Raw genomic sequence first — 9,482 nt, forward strand, 5'->3', positions numbered from 1 at the left:
ATCACCTGTAGGCCAGACCACGTAAGGATGGCAGATTTCCTTCCCTAAAGGACATTAGACGGATTTCCCGACAAATCAGCAATGGATATACAGTCATGACTCTTACTTCCAGATCATTATCGGAGTTCAAATTCCCTCAAGGGTGGGATTCAAACCCAGGTCCCCAGAACATTATGTCCGTCTCCGCGATACTATGCTTGGTCATCACCTGCTGTATTACAGTGGAAGATAATTCATTTAATCAAAAACGCATTCCAGAGGGCTTGACATCTGATGCAGCAGGACTGTAGCGTGTTATTATTTACAACCTCATAGCAAGGCACTTGGGGGGAAAAATCCAAAGTTACCGGGCTGAGACAACGTGGTTTTGTGAAAGGGAAAGATCATGTTGGACCTACACACTGTTTGCTGTAGAGATGGATGGACAATGCACAGAATTCCATAAGGTTCCTGCAGGAAATAAAGCCTCATTAAGGTCGCATGTTGGGACGGAAGGACGATTACATCACCAACAGGGAAGCAGGGTGTAAAGAGTCTTCTTGAAGACGGCCAGCTGAAGGTATCGGTTTAACCTCACCCACAGCTTTCGAAACAATTTATAGCAATGACCTAATGAAGGGACAGAACATGTGTTAGCCTGGTTTGCTGATGACGACGGTACATGGGCTCGGGGCCGGGGGGGGAGAAGTGTTGGAAAGCAGTCATGGGGGGAGCTAGAAATGGATTGCTAAGGTTAACATGGGGAGGGTGAATAGACAGGGTCTTTCCCCCGGGGTGGGGGAGACTGAAACTAGAGGGGCATAGGTTTAAGGTGAGGGGGAATGTTTGAAAAGGGAGCTGAGGGGTAACTTTTTCACACAGAGGGTGGTGCGTGTATGGAATGAGCTGCCAGAGGAAGTGGTGGGGGCTGGTACAGTTACAGCATTTAAAAGGCATCTGGGTGGGCCATGGATAGGAAGGGTTTAGAGGGACGTGGGCCTAATGCTGGTGAATGGGACTGATTAATTTAGAATATCTGGTCAGCATGGACTGGTTGGACCGAAGGGTCTGTTTCCGCACTGTCCAACTCTATGACTCTACAACTGAAGGAAGGCAAAAACCTGGCAAATAGAGTCTAATGTAGAAAGATGTTAAATTGTCCACTTCAGCAGAAGGAATAAAAGAAAGCATATTATGTAAATTATGGAGATTTCAGAGCTGAGAGACGCAGAGGGATCTGGGTGACCCTGCACATGAATTGCAAAACGTTAGTCTGCAGATGCAGGAAGTAGTTAAGAAAGCTAATGGAACATTGTTGTTTATCACGAGGGGAATCAAATGTAAAAAAAAGTAGGATGGCTCTTGTGGTGCAATGGTTGTGTGCCTGCCTCTGAGCCAGGAGGCCCAGGTTCAAGACCAACTATTCCAGGTGCGTCATAACATCCCTGGGCAACTTGGCTAGAAAATATCTACAATAGTAGGGATCGATTATACAGATCACTATAAGCAGCGCATACTGCATTGCTCACCTTGTTAGAGGAAGAACATTAATATGTCGGAGGCCGATCAGAAACAATTCACTAAATTGATAACTGGGATTGGCTGCATGTCTTTGGCGGGGGGGGGGGGGGGTGATTTGGACAGATTCAACTGGAGTTTACAAGCATAAGAGACAACTTAACTGAAGTGTAAAATTAAATGTCTGATCGCGGTCGGTGGGTGTGGGAGAATATAAAACAAGGAGACGTGGGTTAAGAAATCAGGGATCACCCATTTAAAACAGAGATGCACAGAACGTCATGAGTGGATGGAATTCTCTCCCTGAGGAGGCTTGGAAACAGGGACATTGACTATTTTTAAGGAACAGATACGTAGTGTTGTGGATTAGAGGTTATGTTCAGCTTAGCAGGAATTTATTGAATTGATGAGAAAGCTCAACGGATCAGATAAGTTTTGCCTGTCAATGCTCCTAATTTGAAGCATCAGACAGAAATTCACCAAGATTTCCAATGGAATCTGCAGGCATGCTTGATGCACAGAATCACATCAGCACTGACCCCCCCCTCCGACAGTGCCCGCTCCCTCAGCACTGACCCTCCGACAGCGTCCGCTCCCTCAGCACTGACCCTCCGACAGTGCCCGCTCCCTCAGCACTGACCCTCCGACAGTGCCCGCTCCCTCAGCACTGACCCTCCGACAGTGCCCGCTCCCTCAGCACTGACCCTCCGACAGCGCGGCGCTCCCTCAGCACTGACCCTCCGACAGTGCCCGCTCCCTCAGCACTGACCCTCCGACAGAGCCCGCTCCCTCAGCACTGACCCTCCGACAGCGCGGCGCTCCCTCAGCACTGACCCTCCGACAGTGCCCGCTCCCTCAGCACTGACCCTCCGACAGTGCCCGCTCCCTCAGCACTGACCCTCCGACAGCGCGGCACCCACATCCCATGAACGAATATACAAAGTCCTGAGTGTAACCCCGAATTATTTCTGCTTCCTTGTGGTAGCAGCCAACCGAACATCACTCCAATCCCACAGAGTCGATACGCCTGCACATTAATAAAATCCATTTTAAAAAATTTATTTGTACAGTTTTACAGAGAAAGTTCTTTATTTTCAAAAGGAAAAGCAACTTGGATCCGAGAGCTGACTGGCAGGAAGCAGATAGAGAGGCAAATGCAAAAAGACACTCTCCTCCTGCCTTGATCTACCCACCAGACTACACATTCCCAAAGGTTAGAGGGCGAGTAGATAATCAAGACGACCGTGAGAAATTCAGAGTTGGTTGCTGGGTGGGTAGGGGCAATCGTTTCAGCACTCTCTTTCCTCCCCACACCAACAAGTCCCGATCCCCCAGACAAACCCGTTTAATCCTATCCCCTCGCACGCACCGCTACCCGATACCCTCCCCTAACATAAGGCACACAGAAGGGGCAATCCCCTGCTTCTCTCACACCCCTCTCTAAATTCCCAATGTTCCCCCCCACCCCCAATCCTGGTCTTCCATTGCAGGATTCCGAGAACGTGCCCCCTCACAAGAGGCAATGCCAGTGCGGACAGGCCAGGCCCGCTACAGGTGCGGAAGACTAATCGGGCCAGCTCTAATCGTTCCTAAATCCGACTGACGTTCCCTTCCGGCACGCCGGGCTGTCTCCAAAGTTCAAAGCGACAGCAGCAACCCTGCCTTCCTCACAAACCGGCAAGTATCTGAGAGAACGCCAACAGGCCCCCAGCTACAGTCACACGTGTAAAAGCTGCCTCTGGCCCAGGACGAAACCTTAACGTGTATTTTTTTTTTTGGGGGGGGGGGGGGCGCAGTTACAACCGCTGTGTCCAGCTCGGATCTGCACCGCACGTGTGACACACAGTTACCACATGAGAGTGAGGGGTGCAGGTAGGAATGGAGGCTGGTCCTTTCCTGCACTGCTCACGGGACACTCGAGCTCCTCAGGCCCTGCTGCTGCCTTTATCTATCCCCAGTCCCTGCCGAGGAAGAAAGATAAAAGAACTGGAGCAGCATCGATGGGGAGAAAACAAAATGTGCTACCCTCAAAAACAATTTTATTTTTTTTGCAAAAGAAAAATCACCTAGAAACATTACATTTCCGCCTCCTGAATACAGCCTTTATTGTCTGCTTGTAAAAAATAACACATACTTTTTATTGAGGTTAAAAAAAAGGAGAGAATCAAATCGCGAAGGTAATTAGGCCTCAGATTTACAAAACGAAATATCTGCAGTGGTAATTTTCTTCCCCCACCCCAACCCCATCCCCCTCAATTCCCGTCTGCGATCAACTTTGACTGAAAAGAGAACGGTTGAAACAAGAAGCTCTGAAGACAACACAATCGCAGCATTGGTCCCGCCTCTGTGGCCTACCTGACCTGAGTAACGCCTGCAGTAACAAGCACAGCAAGATCCCAAGACGATACACCATCACCTTCCCCCCCCCCGACCACCCCAGCAAACACCGATCCGTCAGGGCCTGGCTTCCATCGAGAGGGGGCTGTCTCATTGATTGTTAAGATGGAGGGCACCCGTTCCTTTGGGCGGTAAGAGAGAGAGGGCCCTACTCCACTTGCCGGTGATTTTTTATAACGCTCAGTCGAGGTTCGATGGGCTGGTACAGGGTAGAGAGGGGGTTGGGCTGGTGTGGTTTTGTAATTCCCCCCCCCAAAAAAAAGTTTCACCCACATCTAACACAACCACATGAGCTTAGCACCAAGGTCAACAGGCCAGGGACTTCCTTCTCCCTGAACATAGCTAAGGCACCGTAAACAAGGAGGCAAACATTAATGGAGTTGGGGCACACCCAATCCCGGGACACGGCCCCGGGATGCCCCTCAGGCTGGTCTCTCCCACTGCCTCAGTTCTTGTGTCCTGCAGCACAAGAGATAACTAACTGCAAACGTTCACAAAAGCCCTGGTCAAGACAGAACGGGACAGAAAGAGAGCGCGTAAACCCCAGGAGCCATTAAAGTCCAGTCGAAAGCACAGCCAGAAAGTCCGTCACACCCACTGATCGATTTAGCCTGCAGACGCGTCCAGAAGCCTGTGGGCTAAGCCTCAGCATCCATTCCCACCGACAGCCCCCTGCAAAACCCCCTCATTCAGGCACAAGGTAAACGGCGTCCACTGCTCCCCTGGCGGGCAAGTTGGGGAGGGGAGCGGTGGTTGAAAATAAAAATCACGCTCGATCGTTCTGAATGGAAGCGGAGTGTTGAGGAGGGGGGGGGTGGGGGACCAAATATCGAGAGATTCCTGTGCCTCAGGGTGACACCAAACGCAGCAGCCTCCCTCAATCTGCACGGAACGAGGCCAACCGTGGTGGGCTTGGACCGCCTGACCCTGGCTGACGGAAGGAGGCGAGTTCACTCTGCCCTGCCCGAGCTCCCCACTCACACCCCCCTCCCTCCATCCGGCCCAACCTCCATATATATATTTATATTTTCTTCTTATATAAAAAAAGAGAAATGTAATTTGTTAAGTAGAAAGAGAGAGTCTGTCATTTGACGTTGAGATGCTCCCACAGGGTAATCAAAATGGTTACAGTGCTGCCACAAACTCTACCACATCAATATATATATATATTTTACATATATATATATGTAAAAAAGAAATTCACAAAGGCAGTGGCATCTTCACCAGTTAGCTCAGAGATGGTCTAGTCATTCTGAAAAGGAAACACAAAACACATGAATGAGTCGTGATTGCAAACGGAAACAGTAGTGTAGGATGATAACGGGAACTGTAGACGCTGGAGAATGTGAGATAACAAGGTGTGGAGCTGGATGAACACAGCAGGACAAGCAGCATCAGAGGAGCAGAGGGGTAACAGGAGCTGCAGATGCTGGAGAATGTGAGATTACAAGGTGTGGAGCTGGATGAACACAGCAGGACAAGCAGCATCAGAGGAGCAGAGGGGTAACAGGAGCTGCAGATGCTGGAGAATGTGAGATAACAAGGTGTGGGGCTGGATGAACACAGCAGGACAAGCAGCATCAGAGGGGCAGAGGGGTAACAGGAGCTGCAGATGCTGGAGAATGTGAGATAACAAGGTGTGGAGCTGGATGAACACAGCAGGACAAGCAGCATCAGAGGAGCAGAGGGGCAACAGGAGCTGCAGATGCTGGAGAATGTGAGATAACAAGGTGTGGAGCTGGATGAACACAGCAGGACAAGCAGCATCAGAGGGGCAGAGGGGCAACAGGAGCTGCAGATGCTGGAGAATGTGAGATAACATGGTGTGGGGCTGGATGAACACAGCAGGCCAAGCAGCATCAGAGGAGCAGAGGGGTAACAGGAGCTGCAGATGCTGGAGAATGTGAGATAACATGGTGTGGGGCTGGATGAACACAGCAGGCCAAGCAGCATCAGAGGAGCAGAGGGGTAACAGGAGCTGCAGATGCTGGAGAATGTGAGATAACATGGTGTGGGGCTGGATGAACACAGCAGGCCAAGCAGCATCAGAGGAGCAGAGGGGTAACAGGAGCTGCAGATGCTGGAGAATGTGAGATAACATGGTGTGGAGCTGGATGAACACAGCAGGACAAGCAGCATCAGAGGGGCAGAGGGGTAACAGGAACTGCAGATGCTGGAGAATGTGAGATAACATGGTGTGGGGCTGGATGAACACAGCAGGCCAAGCAGCATCAGAGGAGCAGAGGGTAACAGGAGCTGCAGATGCTGGAGAATGTGAGATAACATGGTGTGGAGCTGGATGAACACAGCAGGCCAAGCAGCATCAGAGGAGCAGAGGGGTAACAGGAGCTGCAGATGCTGGAGAATGTGAGATAACAAGGTGTGGGGCTGGATGAACACAGCAGGCCAAGCAGCATCAGAGGAGCACAAAAGCTGACGTTTCGGGCCTAGGGTGATGAAGGGTCGAGGCCCGAAACGTCAGCTTTTGTGCTCCTGAGATGCTGCTTGTCCTGCTGTGTCCATCCAGCCCCACACCGTGTCATCTTACAGTAGTGTAGAGGTTATGTTTTCAGTTGAAGTGACTAACAGTAGGAAGTAAGCTCCATTAGTTGGCTCACGTCTGGGAGGGGGAATCTGCTGTCTGGGTTTCTCTATAAATCCAGTCATTGTGGTTCATCAAACTCGATAAAAAAATGATCAACAGCATAAAACCCCACGACCCACTTCCACCCAGAAGGAACAAGGGGTAGCAGATACATGGGACGCCCCACCCCCTGCACGTTCCCCTCCCCGTCCTGGTTTGGAAATAGATCACTGGGTCAGAATCCTCATGTTCTTGATCCCCAACCAATAACCTCACTTTCCTGGCAGGCTCCCTTTCTCATTACCCCTCCTGACCCCTCTCACAGGAGTCGCTGTCCCAAAAGCAACGTGACCCTCCACTTCCCACCAACGCTGCCCTGCTGCAGCTCACACATTCCTGCTCCTTTCCCCTCCCTCCATCCTGCTGCAGCTCACACATTCCTGCTCCTTTCCCCTCCATCCATCCTGCTGCAGCTCACACATTCCTGCTCCTTTCCCCTCCATCCATCCTGCTGCAGCTCACACATTCCTGCTCCTTTCCCCTCCCTCCATCCTGCTGCAGCTCACACATTCCTGCTCCTTTCCCCTCCCTCCATCCTGCTGCAGCTCACACATTCCTGCTCCTTTCCCCTCCCTCCATCCTGCTGCAGCTCTCACATTCCTGCTCCTTTCCCCTCCCTCCATCCTGCTGCAGCTCACACATTCCTGCTCCTTTCCCCTCCCTCCATCCTGCTGCAGCTCACACATTCCTGCTCCTTTCCCCTCCCTCCATCCTGCTGCAGCTCACACATTCCTGCTCCTTTCCCCTCCATCCATCCTGCTGCAGCTCACACATTCCTGCTCCTTTCCCCTCCCTCCATCGTGCTGCAGCTCACACATTCCTGCTCCTTTCCCCTCCCTCCATCCTGCTGCAGCTCACACATTCCTGCTCCTTTCCCCTCCCTCCATCGTGCTGCAGCTCACACATTCCTGCTCCTTTCCCCTCCCTCCATCGTGCTGCAGCTCACACATTCCTGCTCCTTTCCCCTCCCTCCATCCTGCTGCAGCTCACACATTCCTGCTCCTTTCCCCTCCCTCCATCCTGCTGCAGCTCACACATTCCTGCTCCTTTCCCCTCCATCCATCCTGCTGCAGCTCACACATTCCTGCTCCTTTCCCCTCCCTCCATCCTGCTGCAGCTCACACATTCCTGCTCCTTTCCCCTCCCTCCATCCTGCTGCAGCTCACACATTCCTGCTCCTTTCCCCTCCCTCCATCCTGCTGCAGCTCACACATTCCTGCTCCTTTCCCCTCCCTCCATCCTGCTGCAGCTCACACATTCCTGCTCCTTTCCCCTCCCTCCATCCTGCTGCAGCTCACACATTCCTGCTCCTTTCCCATCCCTCCATCCTGCTGCAGCTCACACATTCCTGCTCCTTTCCCCTCCCTCCATCCTGCTGCAGCTCACACATTCCTGCTCCTTTCCCCTCCCTCCATCCTGCTGCAGCTCACACATTCCTGCTCCTTTCCCCTCCCTCCATCGTGCTGCAGCTCACACATTCCTGCTCCTTTCCCCTCCCTCCATCCTGCTGCAGCTCACACATTCCTGCTCCTTTCCCCTCCCTCCCATCGTGCTGCAGCTCACACATCCTGCTCCTTTCCCCTCCCTCCATCCTGCTGCAGCTCACACATTCCTGCTCCTTTCCCCTCCCTCATCGTGCTGCAGCTCACACATTCCTGCTCCTTTCCCCTCCCTCCATCCTGCTGCAGCTCACACATTCCTGCTCCTTTCCCCTCCCTCCATCCTGCTGCAGCTCACACATTCCTGCTCCTTTCCCCTCCCTCCATCGTGCTGCAGCTCACACATTCTGCTCCTTTCCCCTCCCTCCATCCTGCTGCAGCTCACACATTCCTGCTCCCTTTCCCCTCCCTCCATCCTGCGCAGCCCTCTCCTCGCACCCGCTTACTCCAGGACCCTGCAGCCAATCGAAAACTTCGGCAGCTGGAAGCAGACAACATACCATGCACATGCTTTGGCGAGGACCCATTAGTGCTTTAGTCCTGGTAAGCTCTCTAAGAGGCCGAGGACTGTCTCTGTTGGTCATGTTAGTATTGACTGGGTATGGGCCTCCCTGAGAGTGGCAGACATGCTGAGTTAGTCAGTGGGTTAGTCACAGTTAGCATGCTCAGACTGAAAACACACACACCACACCCCCAAACGTTCAGCGATGCCAGGACTGCTTGGAGTTAGATACAGCGTAGAGCTCCGTCTACATTACCCTGACCACATGGAGATCCTGAGGTTCTCAGTACTCAAGCGATGACGTGACGATTGAGGAGGAGGTCTGGACTGTTTCAGTACCATGTCCACACCAACTAACCCTTTCGTAAGCCACATCGAGAACGTTACCAAGCTTCTCACCTGAGCCCATTTGGTGTGGGAAAAAAACCCTCATTCGGTACTTAATGCCAGACAGGACGACTCCAATCCTGTCCTGGACAGTCTCCCAATTCCCATTAAGTCACTCAAATCTACCTGCTAGCCTAGTGACCCGACACGCACTAACTCTTCCTCAGATATGCCTGTGCTGTGCTCATTATTCTACATTAACATGGGTCTCCAACTTAAACATTCTGCTCACTTTCAAGCATCCCCTACACACCCCTCCCTACCTCTGTAACCCCTCCAGCCCCTACACCCCCTCCCTACCTCTGTAACCCCTCCAGCCCCTACACCCCCTCCCTACCTCTGTAACCCCCTCCAGCCCCTACACCCCCTCCCTACCTCTGTAACCCCCTCAGCCCCTACACCCCCTCCCTATCTCTGTAACCCCCTTCGCCCTACACCCCCCTACCTATCTCTGTAACCCCCTCCAGCCCCTACACCCCCTCCCTATCTCTGTAACCCCCTCCACCCCCTACACCCCCTCCTATCTCTGTAACCCCCTCCAGCCCGTACACCCCTCCCTACGTTCCTACAACCCTTCGAGGTCTCTGCACTCCTCCGATTCCTTCCCTCTCAATCC

The 9,482-nt window shown here is 52.4% G+C and overlaps 1 long non-coding RNA gene across 1 annotated transcript; it reads right to left on the bottom strand.

Annotated features, from left to right (window-relative positions):
- Positions 1–2,540: 2,540 nt before the first annotated feature.
- On the bottom strand, positions 2,541–8,832 carry LOC132208480 (uncharacterized). The gene is made up of 2 exons (XR_009444594.1): positions 8,478–8,832; positions 2,541–5,146 (listed from the first exon to the last, which is right to left on the bottom strand). It is a non-coding gene; the product is annotated as an uncharacterized LOC132208480 (long non-coding RNA).
- Positions 8,833–9,482: the final 650 nt, after the last annotated feature.

The sequence above is a fragment of the Stegostoma tigrinum genome, unplaced genomic scaffold (assembly GCF_030684315.1).
Source record: "Stegostoma tigrinum isolate sSteTig4 unplaced genomic scaffold, sSteTig4.hap1 scaffold_417, whole genome shotgun sequence".
NCBI lineage: Eukaryota > Metazoa > Chordata > Chondrichthyes > Orectolobiformes > Stegostomatidae > Stegostoma > Stegostoma tigrinum.